The sequence below is a fragment of the Myotis lucifugus genome, unplaced genomic scaffold, assembly GCF_000147115.1.
Source record: "Myotis lucifugus unplaced genomic scaffold, Myoluc2.0 scaffold_310, whole genome shotgun sequence".
NCBI lineage: Eukaryota > Metazoa > Chordata > Mammalia > Chiroptera > Vespertilionidae > Myotis > Myotis lucifugus.
The window spans coordinates 1074337-1087819 of NW_005871358.1; the positions used below are offsets into that span (position 1 = coordinate 1074337).

Consider the following 13483-nt stretch of genomic DNA (forward strand, 5'->3'; position numbering starts at 1 on the left):
GGAAGCAGCAAGCAGGTGGGCAGTAACAAGGGAGGGGTCCCGGACTGCAAGAGGGTACATGCTGAGCTAAGGGACCCCCCCACCCATCCCCAGTGCATGAATTTCGTGCACCGGGCCTCTAGTATTTTAATAAAAAAACAGTAACAAAAGGATATAAAAACAACAGAGGCATGATATAAAAATGACAAAAACATGATATAAAAACAACCTCTGTGATAGGATAAAAAGTAAAATGATGGATACATACTTAGGTGGGTACAGGATCAATTAACATGATAATGAAGGAATTTGTAGTATCTGTCCTGGCGCCCAGAACATTTGGTTGTGCCCCCAGGGGCTCCAGATACAGGGAAATCACAAATTACCCAGACATTTCAAGGGTATGTTATCATAGATGCAAAAAGACAGATAGGCTCAGTTACGGTAAAGGTTGACCTTATCAGTGAAGATATCCGCTTAGGACATAACTGCCCACCATAACTGCTTTTAGTTAAGGTTTAATTTCAGACCATCCTTTGTGGTTACTTTAGGTCTCCGAGTCTGCAAAATTGCCATGCAGGCCTCTCCTGAGCTTGTCAGGTCAGCATGTGGCCCCTTTAGTCCACAGTCAGATGGGGACAAATCAATTCTTGGAATCAGAACAACCTCTTCCTCTGCAGATCCTGTTAATACTTCAGCTTTGATAATGTTAGGTCATAATCTTTTGATCAGAAATCTAGTACCATTACAAAGACCCCATGTACTATTAAGATTTCTGAATTGCATGATGATTTAACCCACTTTCAATTTTAATTTATGACACAGCATTCCCAAAGGAGTAATACTATTAAGAAATTTGATCGGAGGAGAAACCAAGATGGCGGTATAGGTAAACACCGGAGTTTGCTGCCTCGAACAACCACTTCAAAAATACAACTAAAAGACGGAACGAACATCATCCAGAACCACAGGAAGGCTGGCTGAGTGGAAGGTCTACAACTAGGAGGAAAGAGAAAAGCATACCGAGACTCAGAGGAGGCGCAGTGCTGAAGTAAAATACTAAGGTGCAGAGTGCATGCGGAGCGGGCTGGCGGCTGAGGGCGTGGTTGTTGTTTTCAATTGGGAGGGAGTCTCGGGCTCTGAGCTCCAGATCCGGGCGAGTCTCTAGGGACCCAAACTTATACGGGAGAAGCGGGACTGTCTGGCATCGCTCAGAACCCTAGGGCAGCTTTCTCTCCGAGGGGCTTGCAGCGATTACTGGGACACTGAGAAGCAGAGCCTCTGAGGGCAAGACTGAGAGCAGCCATAATTGCTAACCCTGCCCTGTTGATCCCGTGGGACCCGCCCCGCCCAAGCCCTGCAGGGAGACTTTTGCTGGATAGCCTCAGGCAAAGGCTAGATTAGCACCTCCCTAGAGATCCAGGAGCCAGGAAGCCCAGAGGTCAGAGTGGGACCATCCAGTTTGCAGCTCCGTGGAACCATAAAAGACACACTCAGGGGGCAGACTCAGTGAGCACCAAAGCCCCATCGAAGCAAGTCTAGCCCCAGAGGGGTGTCTCCAGCACAGAAGTTCTCCCACTGCAGACACAGCTGATTCTCACAGCCAATTGGCCTGGAGGTCAAATCCTCCCAGCTTTACATACAACAATCAAGGCTTAACTACAACAAGGCTGTGCACAAAGCCCACAAGGGGGTGCACCAAGAGTGTCTACCTCAGGTAATTGGGACACTTAGCACAGAAAGGCACTCTATCAACACAGCAAAGCATAAAAAATGCCGAGACAAAGAAACAGGACACAAACGACAGAATTGGAGGAAAGCAAACTGTTGGATATAGAGTTCAAAACCACACTTTTAAGGTCTTTAAAGAACTGTCTAGAAGCTGCTGATAAATTTAATAAGGCCCTCGAAAAGACTGGTGAGACCGCCGATAAATGTAGTGAGATCCTCAAGAAATCTAATGAGACCCTCGATGTTGTGATAAAGAACCAACTAGAAATTAAGCATACACTGACTGAAATAAAGAATATTATACAGACTCCCAACAGCAGACCAGAGGATCACAAGAATCTAGTCAAAGATTTGAAATACGAAGAAGCAAAAAACACCCAACCGGAAAAGCAAAATGAAAAAAGAATCCAAAAATACGAAGATAGTGTAAGGAGCCTCTGGGACAGCTTCAAGCTTATCAACATCAGAATTATAGGGATGCCAGAAGATGAGAGAGAGCAAGATATTGAAAACCTATTTGAAGAAATAATGACAGAAAACTTCCCCTACCTGGTGAAAGGAATAGACTTCCAAGTCCAGGAAGTGCAGAGAACCCCAAACAAAAGGAATCCAAAGAGGACCACACCAAGACACATCATAATTAAAATGCCAAGAGCAAAAGACAAAGAGAGAATCCTAAAAGCAGCAAGAGAAAGAAAATCAGTTACCTACAAGGGAGTACCCATATGACTGTCAGCTGATTTCTCAACAGAAACTTTGCAGGCCAGAAGGGAGTGGCAAGAAATATTCAAAGTGATGAATACTCACTTGGTTGTAGGTTCTTTATAAAGAACCTACAACCAAGACTACTCTATCCAGCAAAGCTATCATTCAGAAGTGAAGGCCAGATAAAGAGCTTCACAGATAAGAAAAAGCTAAAGGAGTTCATCACCACCAAACCAGTATTATATGAAATGCTGAAAGGTATCCTTTAAGAAGAGGAAGAAGAAAAAGGTAAAGATACAAATTATGAACAACAAATACACATCTATCAACAAGTGAATCTAAAAATCAAGTGAATAAATAATCTGATGAACAGTATGAACTGGTGATTATAATAGAATCAGGGACATAGAAAGGGAATGGACTGACTATTCTTGGGGGGGGGGGAAAGAGGTGTGGGGATGAGTGAAGAGATTAGACAATAACCGTGCACCTATGGATGAGGACAGTGGGTGGGGAGTGAGGGTGGAGGGTGGGGTGGGAACTGGGTGGAGGGGAGTTATGGTGGGAAAAAAGAGTAACTAATGTAATAATCGGAACAATAAAGATTTAATTAGAAACAAACAAACAAACAAAAAAAGAAATTCGATTGGAAAATTTTCCTTTTTAGCATCATCTGTAGAATCAATGGAATCATCACTTAAATATGTGTGAAAATCTCCATCAAGTATATCCAAAATTTCTTCATTTGATTTTTGAACATGCTCATATTTTGGACAAAGAATTGCATGTTTAGATATATTTTTAATATTATCTATAGATACAGTATTTCCAAAGGTTGCTTCAATAATAGATCCATTACAAATCATTTCACAGGGAATTTTAATAATATCCATTCCTAAATGAAAACTGCTATCAAGTTTGCCATCTCCAAGTTTTACTAACCATTCACTATAAGCAGAATCCTCTGATCTCATATTTGTTGTAAGAGACAACTTTCTGAAACAGCCCCAAACATTGCAGTACTTTAAACTCTTTTGTACTATGGCCGACCACATAGTATGCGGTACAATACTGAGACATTGTCGAAAATCCCCTCCAAGAAGGAGAACTTTCCCACCAAATACAACATTCAAATTTCTCTTAGTAATCTGTCTATGGCTTTATAGCATGACTGGATGCCATGGTGCATTCATCAATAATGAGAAGTTGGGCCTTTTTAATAGTTTTAGCAAGTTCACTGTTTATATTGAGTCTAGAAATTGACCTTTCATTTAGTGGAATGGGTAATTTATATTGGGAATGAAAAGTGCTTCCACTGAGAAGTAAATTTGCAGCAATTCCTGTCGACCCTGTGGGTAAAACAGTACTACCACGACCTCTAATATAATGTATTAAAACTTTATAAAGATATGCCACCACGCTCCGAGGGCTAGCTCCTGACTCAAACTTCGCCCTTTCCAGAAACAGCTCAGGGAGGGCACAGCTGTTGCTAAGAGGACCCAGGACTCATTGCAGCCAGGATCCAAGGGCGGGTTCCTGCCTCAAACCTTGCTGCCCTCAGCGGGGGGTGGGGGTGGTGGGGGGGGGTGGGGAACAGTTCGGGGAGGGTGCAGCCTTTTCCAAGATGACCCATGCTGGACTGACTTCCTTCTGATTGATCGAGCCTCAGTCGTGATGTTACACCCAGGGTTTTTATATAAATAGATATTTCCATGTCAATAAGTACTCATTATTCTTTGTGCTGCTGAGAAGTCCATGTGGCAAAGAGGCCGCATATAGCGAGTATTTCAGAGTTTAGGGGAAAGAACTGGGTTTCTGCATTCAAATCCCAGTTTTGCCAGTGACTAGCTGTGCAGTTTTTCCTTTTTCTTTTTTTTTTGAATTAAAGTCACATTTATTGCAATCCAGGACTATGAGGGGCCATTCCCCAAATCTCATAGTAACAAGACGGTTGAAGCTCCAAGGTTATATAGGCAAAAAATTACAAAGGTATTGATTACATCCCAGGGTTTGGAATGAGGAACCTGGCTCGCAAAAAGCAGTTTACAGAAGCAGAATTAAGCATGTTAATTATAGTTTTGGGTCCCGGGGTGACTGAATTGACAGAAATACATTATCTAGAGCCCTCGGGTCTGGAATGAGGAACCTAGTTTGCAAAAAGCAGTTCAAACCGCATGTTATAAACACATTATCTAGAGCTCTTGGGTAACCTGGGTTAAACTTAGGCATGTTATCTAAATCACAGTTTTGGGTCTAGAGCCCTTGGGTAACCTGGGTTTATCTAAATTACAGTTTGGGGTCTAGAGCCCTCTGACCTTGGGACAACTGCTGTCCTTCCCAGGTGAAGGAAAATGTGCTTTCTAAGACCAGTATGACCACAACCCATGGGGTATTCGCATTACAATCAATAAGGCATTTAATGGAATGGGAGGATTTATATAATTCAGAAAATCAAAATACCCTGTCCATTGTTAAACAAAGCAAATGGGTACCATTCTTCATCAGGAGCCAGCTAGAGCCGGCTGGCACTAGGGCTCTAATCCACCCTTCCTCTCCTGCGACCTTGTCAGGTCCCTGCTGTCTCCCCATCTGCAAAAGGTGCGGGCCAAGATGCCTGCGCCAAGAAGAGTCAGCCAGAGCTTCCCCGACGTGAGAATCAGCCCAAGGGCGCCTGTCCTTGCTCCTCTAATCTCTCATCTCTGCCCGGACTCCACGCTAGGGAGGGATGGGGATAAATGTCGTCTGGGGCGTGCGCCCCAGCTCGCGGGCACCCCGTCCCCCACTGCTTCCTTCTCAGATTCCAAAGAAGATGTAGCGGCCAGGGAAGGAAGAAAGCCGGTGCTGTCAGCGCGCAGCTCCGGCGGGACTTGGCGGCCAGGCGCCCGCGCTGAGGCAGGCTAGCGTGGCACCGCCGCTGCCCACTTCGCCCCGGGGCGCTGGGGGATGGGCCGCCAGCCCCCGGAGGGCGAGCGCCAGCCCGGGATTCCTATCTCGGGAGCGGGATGAGGGTGGGGGCGGGCCACGCCTCATCAAGTGACACGGGGCTTATTTAAAGCCGCAGTGCGGGCTGCGAGTCGTGGTCCCAGAGCAAGAACTTCGATGACTACATGAAGTCCATAGGTGAGCCGGGCTCGGGATGCTGGGTTGGGGAGGGTATGGCCGCGTGCTCAGCCGGCGCAGCGCTCCCGCCCTCGCTGGTACCCTGCAAGCCTGCTGCATCCCTCCTGGTCAAGGTTGGGGGGTAAGGGGACCCTGAAAAGGCGGCAACCTGGGTTAGGGCCTGTGGGGACTGGGCTTTCGTGGTCTGAACCTGGCGGATTCCCACGTGCGGAGGCTCACGGAAGCAGATGTGCCTGTGATGTGTGGGTTTGAGAGGTGCTTTTCGGGAAGAGGGGTATATGTTCTGGAGGGTTTGGCTAAAAACTAGGGGAGGAAAAGAACAGGAGCACGGGCGGTTTAGGAATTGGAAACGGTGAACACAGGAAGGGAATGGAGCCCGCAGGGAGTGTACTAGGGCATATAGAAGCAGGGGATTCCCGGGAGGAGGGAGATGGAAGAGTGGGAACCCCAGCAGTGGGATATGGGAGGTGAGCTAGGAACCCAGTTAGCAACAACCCCTGCTTCTCCATGTTGGGCTAGGAGGATGACCTTTCTCACCAGCCAGGCTCTGACCTTGCCTGCAGGGGGTGTAACCAGGCTAATTTAATCTAGGGTCTGAGCCTAGTGGTGAGATGGGGCAAGAGGCCCCGGCATCAGTGACACTCAGTGGGGAGGGGTCCAGGAGAGAAAGCCATTGGACTTCCAGGGTGCAACAAGGCCAAGACCTGTTAACCATGGGGGAGGAAGGGTGATGAGGGGAGTGGTCTTTGCTCTAGACAAGTGTGGTGTTGGGGTGAAGAAGGGTAAAAATTCAAAGAATCTTATAGGTGAAGTCCTTGGAGATTCTCATAACCTTGCTTAGTTCAACAGATAGGGAAACTGAGACCCAGAGAAAGTAGAAACTTGTCATAAAAATTCCACATTACAGAAAACCTAGATTTATAGATCTGCAACCCCAATAGGTTCCCATACCGATCAGTTCCCATATGGGCCCTGTGGGTGCGGGAGTGGCTGGAAATGCTTATCTAATGATTGACCTCTGCCCTTCCTGAAATCTCCAGCTATGAGGCTAGCTCTATCTCCAGGCTGGGACAGGGAAAACTGTGAATGTTGATCGTGGTCAAGCTATGTTCCAAGCCTTCCTCCCAGGGAAGGCGGGCTGGATTTCAGCAGATACTCAAAGGGGAAAAGATCTACTCCAGGCACCTCTCACCTCTGTTCCTAACCTTTTCCAGAAATAGGGACCACGATTGGCTCTTGAGGCCTACCTATGTCGGGCACTATGCCCACTGACTCCTGAGCTGTTGGGGAAGTTGGGATGCCCAGGGTTTGTTCCTCCTTCCAAGCCTCCCACAGCAGATTCCAACTGGTCGCTGAAAGGGGTGGCAACATCCTTCCCACCACTGCTCCCTTATTTTGCCCCAGCTTGGGCTGGGGGACTGCTTTTCTTACACTGGTAGAAAGGCTGAGACCCATGGGGGAGAAAAGCCCCCCAGCTCTCAGTAAATAGCTTCAGCCTCATTTATAAGCAGAGCCAACCTCTTCCCAAGTCCCCCGAATTGTCAGCCCAGTTTTATTCTCAGTTTCTCCTGGTTTAGTTCTTCCTTCCCTCTCCAGAGGATCCCTTCCAGGTAGGTCTTAGGCAAACAGAACTCCCCTGTGCAGAAGGCCCAGCTCTCCTGACTCACTGACAGCAGGGGGTGAGGCCAAAGTCCCTCACCCACCAGGCTGGGTGGGCCAGCTGCAGGTAGCTACAGAGGTAGCCTGTGCCCATTGTTTTAGACCAAGGGTTCTCAGAGGGCAAAGGTAGTACCAGTGATCACAGACGCACATCGCAGGAGGCAGAATGGCCCAGGAATAGCAAACAGTTTTGGAGCCTAGATCAAATCTGGATCAAGTCAAATAAATAACAAAACCCTCCATTCAGGGCTGTTTGAGCATTTATAGCACAATAACCCAGGGAGGGCATGGGATAAGTTCCTAGCTGCCAACAAGCTCTATGTAGCCAGGCACCTTTGGGGACTCTAAAGGACAGTTCACAGGGTCACACCTTAGACTTTGCCTATGGGCTCTTTGTTCTGCACTCTCTTGCAGGACACTTTGGGCTTTGCCCAGACCCAGGGAAGCTATGCTTAGGTCAGGAGGGGGTCTCCATCGGGCCTTAGACCAGGAGCCAGGAGACCTGGATCCAAGTCCTGACTGCACTACCACTTTAGGCCTTTCCTAAATCTGTACAATGAGACAGACAAACCCTTTGCCTACTTCCTCAATCTGGGATAAGAGACTTTGAAAATGTCTTGTTGCCATATACGGGGGACAAAATCACCTCAAGGTAGAAACTCCCAAAGGTGGAACACTTTTATCCCAAGGCCTTGGAAGGAAAAGTCCGCATTTTTTCCCTAGCCTATGGCTTGAAAGCTGCTCTGGGAGGCTGAGCAGGTACGTGAGCTCTGCCAGAGTTCAGATGTGTGACCCTGGGCTTCTCTGTGTTTGCATCTGTTAATTGGGAGACTATAAATCAACCCTTCAGGAAGACTGCAGGATTGAGAACACATATGCAGTTCTAACCACACAGAAAGCACTTGATACCTTATTCTAATCTCAGCTCTGCCACCAACTTGCTGCATAATGCCTTAAGTTCTGATCTGTCTAATGAGATCAATAGTGTCTCTTCACCACATAAGACTAATTTTTTAAAAAAGACCATACAAAGTCCTGGGAGGTTCTCATCCTCTTCTTCCCTCTTTCCCACATCCAGCCCCGCCTCTCTCCTCCGGCTTATACTCATAACCTTTCCTCTGCTCTCAGGTGTGGGTTTTGCTACCAGGCAGGTGGCCAATATCATCAAGCCTACCACAATCTTCAAAATGGGGACACGATCACCCTGAAAACACAAAGCACCTTCAAGAACACAGAGATCAGCTTCAAGCTGGGAGTGGAGTTTGACGAGACAACGGCTGATGACAGGAAGGTCAAGGTGAGTCAAGGAGGGTCATGGGGAATGTGCGACCCTGAGACCCTGAAGGGGAAGGAGCCGGTAGCCTTGGAGGCTGTTATTGCAGTGGGGGATTGAAATAGACAGCCTTAAAGCCTCTACAGTGCTGGAATGTTGAGTGCTAAGTGCATGAGTCCTGTTTGCGTTTTCCTCTTTTTGGGAAGCATCCACCAGCTGCCTCTGGGAGTGGGCAGCAGAGCCAGTTCTGACCTCAGTGTCCACTCCCTCTCCAGCTGGGTGACCTTGTGAATGACACGCAGTCACTCTGGGTTCCTTTCCTCTTCCCAGATGGGGGAGTTAGGAATGATGCCCAGAAGTCAGGGTCCTGGCCTCCAGCAGCAAGGAAGGAAGCTGGGGACAAGGAGGGAGACCTACTCGATGCTTCCTCTTCCCTAACTCCCACCTCCAGGGCTTGGCCAGTGACCCTGAGGAAGTATTTCCCACGCTGCCAGTCCACAGGCGGGACAAGCTATGATGCGGACAGGGCATTGTCCTGTATGTGTTTGTAGCATCTTCTGACCAGGCCTTAGTCCACATCCTCAGGGCTGTCGCCCTGCAGTGGCTCTTTTCTTTTTATATCTTATTGATTTCAGAGAGGAAGGGAGAGGGAGCGATAGAAACATCAATGAGAATCATTGATTGGCTGCCTCCTGCACGCCCCCTATTGGGGGTCAAGCCCACAACTGAGGCATGTGCCCTTGACCCGAATCAATCCGGACCTTTCAGTCTACAGGCTGAGGCTCTATCCACTGAGCAAAACCAGCTAGGGCTGCAGTGGCTCTTTCTGGGCAGCTTGCCTCAGGCCTCCTCTGGGCTAGGCATTGGAGACAGGACTAAGGGCCTTTACCTGTACAGACTGACATTCAGCCCTCAGCCGTTTCCCTTCCTCACAGCTGCCCAGGGAAGGATCTGGTCTCTTCCCTGTAGAGGAAGATGGAGCTCAGCCCAGAATTGCAGGGGATACCGACAGCAGAATTGGGATGGTGCCCAAAGGTGCAGCCTATCTGGGAAGTGGCTGCCCCTACCACATGCCTGTACTTCCTTGGACTAAAGCCCACCTTGAAGGGCAAGAACCCCAACTAAAGACAACAGTAGTTCCCTGGGATGCCTGGCTAAAAATAATTTGAGTGGGCAAAAACTAAAAGCTAGGAGTGAGGATGTATCACCTGCACCGCCCCCCCCCCACCCCCCAACATATGTACACAACCTTCTCAGATTCTTCTACTGAACTCTGCTCAGTCAGGGTCCGTTATCCTGGCCTAGACCTCCCCAAATTCCTAGAGGAGAGAATGAGAGAGCTGCCAAGTGAGAACCAGCTGATGCAGGCTGGTAGTACCCGGAAGACTAAGTGGGCATTTGGCCAGGGCTGTGGGACCCTACAGGGGCACCCAGTCCCATGCCCTGGCAGTTGCTCCCACTTGTCAGCTGATGGGGTCACATGATGTGGACCAAGAACAGAGGTGGGAATATAGAGCAGGGGCCTAACTTTCTAATACCCCCCAATCCCAAGGGTCTTATATGTGATCACTAGGCTGGAGTCTGAGGACTCTCCTTGCCAGTCTCTCTGAGGGATATGGGCTGGTACATGACCCTGTCTTAGGGACACTGGGGCTGTGGCATCACCTAGAATACAGGACAAATGCCTGTCAGAAACTGATGGCGCTTTTCAGAGCCAGGCTGTCTGGCTCCGCCACACTGCCTGCCTCTCTACTTGTCCAACACTAAAGGCCCCTTCCCAGCCAGGCAGTACTGGAGCAGAGGCTGGAGGTGAGCTGGATATCCAGTAGGGCTGACTGCAGGTGGGCTGCCTGAGCTCTGGGCCTAGCACCGTCATTAGTTAGGCCAGAGGTTAGGTTAAGTCCTCTGTGGCCCCGGGACCAGACTCCATGCTGTCCTTCAATCCTGACTCAGATTACAGCTCAGTCCTCTACCCTGTTTCCACAGTCCACCGTGACGCTGGATGGAGGCAAACTTGTCCATGTGCAGAAATGGAAAGGGCAAGAAACAACACTAGCGCGGGAGCTCGTGGATGGCAAACTCATCCTGGTAAGATGGACAACTTTAGGGCCTTTCCCAGTTGGTTACTACTGCTGCCCCTTAGGCCAAGCATGTCATAAAAAGTCAAGGTCTCCCCCCCCTGGCAGCACTGGAAGCTGGGACAATGGAGGGTGGAGAACATGCTGGGGTGATAGTGGGTAGGAATTTTCTGTGTAGTGCTTTGGAGTCACATCTCAGGCCTAGGTTCAAATCTCCACTTACAGGCTGTTATGGCTTTGGACAAGTCACCTTCAAGTCCAACTGCAACAATAGCAACACCAACCCTGGAGGGCTGTTGGGAAGTCTGACTAAGACCATGGACGTAGAGCACAAATAGTCACTGATATGGGAGGGAGACAGCGGACGCTCCACGGCCTTAGTTTCATGTGTTGCTGCCTTGCCTCGCCCCAGAGATAGGAAGCAGGGCCAGATCTGACCCCAAGTCCCTAGGAAAGGCTCCCACCTTCCATCACAGCGTTCCCTCTCCTCCCTGGGACCGTGCTGCCACATGTAAAGCCTTTGGGCAATAACAGGACGGTGACCTGTGGGGCACTGACTGACTGCACACCTCATTCTAGCCCCACCTTCTGTCAGTGCTTTTCATGCCTGGCCTACTGCAAGTACCTGAATAGGGACTGGGCAGGAAGTGACAGCCAGGCTGGAAGATCTGTCTGTTCAGGGACAAATCTGGGGGTCTCACTTGGAGAATGTAGACTTGAATGAACACCCTCAGACCTGGGGACAGAGATAGCAGCCAGCCTTGGCCTCTATGTCCTAATTCCATGGGGCCTCAGATTTCACTCTGCACTTAATGGCAGATCTTCGTGGGTCAGTGCATTCCTGCACTCACACAGAGCAGGGTCCTTGCAGAGTTAAGAATGAGGTGCCTAACTCTGGGAGAGATGTAATATGCAGGACCAAATACTCTCTGGGCAATCAGCTATGACGAGACCATTGGCCTGGCTTTACGCCAGGCTGGATGGTGGTGGCTTAGGACTCTGGCCCTGGGATTACCCAAGTTAGGGAAGGAAAGGAGATTGGTGGCCTAGCACAGCCCTTCCCTGAGAGTCTCTGAATATTTGCATTCAGTTATTGTGTAGACACAACATGCTAGGCGCCATCTTGGGCATTAGGATGAAGGGAGAAGAATGGTGCAAGGGAAAGAGAAACCCTCTAGATCTTGACCAACTTCCTCTCAAAACTCATTTTCCCAAATCCATCTGTAACTTAAGAGACCTGGTGTAAGTATTAGAAAAAATGTATGTCAAGTGCTGGGCATATAGTAAGCAAGTCAGATGGAGTGCTTCTATGTTTGTTCCCTCACCCCTGCCCCAATTGGACTCTCTCTTTCCTTCCAGACCCTCACCCACGGCAATACAGTGAGTACGCGCACATACGAGAAGGCAGCATGACCAGCCCACTTCACTGACGGCTCCGCTGCCAACTGGCTACCCCTGGACTCAGCACCAGATTGCCTCGTCTTTTCCTCTGGCACTTTTGTATAAATCCACCTTGGGGGCGAAATTCTTCTGGGTTCAGGTGCTCTATCCTGGATACAGTTCCAGTTCCCACTGTGTTTGTCTAACTGCATCCAAAGAATGCTCTGAGGTCAATAAAGCAGACCCAATGCCACCCAGTTGCCTTCTTGCCTTTGGTGACAACGCCATGATGTTTCCCTGTGTCTGAAAGTGGGCAGAAACGCCTGCCTGAAGGTCATTCAGGAAGATGCCCTGGATGACATGGAAATGGACAGTCTCTGGGACGGTGGTAGCTGACCACCTCACACATACAATAATAGAACAGCTGTACCTACACCTTGCCTTTACTTCCTCCCCATGGCCAAATGAGCTAGTCCCAACTGGACTAATTAGTGGCAGGGCTTACCTAAGCTTGGCTGCTGGACTATCTCCTTGGGCCACCTGCACTGAATGCCCTTGGGTCTGGACAGTTGCCCTTCTCTGCAAGGCTGTGGTCTCTATCCAGAATGTAGGCTCAGGACAATGGATCCAGGCTTGTGCCATTTTGGTGGGGAAAAATGCCCACTGGCCAAGAGGACTGCTGATCTCCCAACAATGCCCAGACCATTACTCCCAGTTGTAGATTCTCACTGGTTCTCCAATCAGCTCAGAGGGAAGAGGTCATCTGATTACAAAAGGGTGGGCTTATTTGTGATGAGGCTGTGACCTGCTAGTGCATCTGGCTCTGAACCTCAGCAGACCTTTCTCCACAGCCTAAAGTTACATATGAAATGTGTTTCTGTCAACTTGTAGACTCAGTGACTTCTCCATCTGTAAGTTACCTAGGAAGAGGTATAATAGCAATAACAAGTTTCAGGAAGTTTAGCATATTAAACAAAGTAAAGCAATGATTTTAGCTCAAGCTGTCTGGTTTGGTGGTCTGGCAAAATGTCACACACAAGCTCAGTCACAACAATGGTTTCTGGCTGACACTTTGAGCATAGCAGGATCATGTTAGGGGGGGATGGAAAGAGTGAGCACCACTTCCAATGTTCTCCCTCAGACTGTCAGGATCCCCCCATGCCCCTGTGTTGAATGCAGCAGAAATCACCCACCAATCAGCCCAGGGTGAACCAACAGGGAGGGGCCAGTCACACTTCAACTACAGCCATATTCCCACAGAAGTAACTGACTCTAGCCTGGACTCCTATAGGAATCATGCTCTGGCAGTGACACCTGGAGAGGGTAAAAGGACCTCCTGCTGAATGAAGGAAGTTGGATGATTGGAGGGCTGAGCTGCAGGGGTCAATTGCAAATGGATCAGGAGTGACAAGGAAACAACTCAGGCAGATGCTTTCGACATCTGGCTCCCTGCAGCATGGGAGGAAGCCGTCTCCCAGTGGGAGAGTCATGGGGTGGGAGGCCATATTCTCACTACTGAGTCTTTTTTAGGAGCCAGGGCTGCAAGGCACAAGGCTCC

The 13483-nt window shown here is 49.1% G+C and overlaps 1 protein-coding gene and 1 pseudogene across 3 annotated transcripts in view; one reads left to right on the forward strand and one right to left on the reverse strand.

Annotated features, from left to right (window-relative positions):
- Positions 1–13483, reverse strand: part of ADGRE3 (adhesion G protein-coupled receptor E3) — a 65775-nt gene that overhangs the window by 15555 nt on the left and 36737 nt on the right. The window lies entirely within an intron of this gene.
- Positions 3474–11958, forward strand: LOC102423018 (annotated as a pseudogene).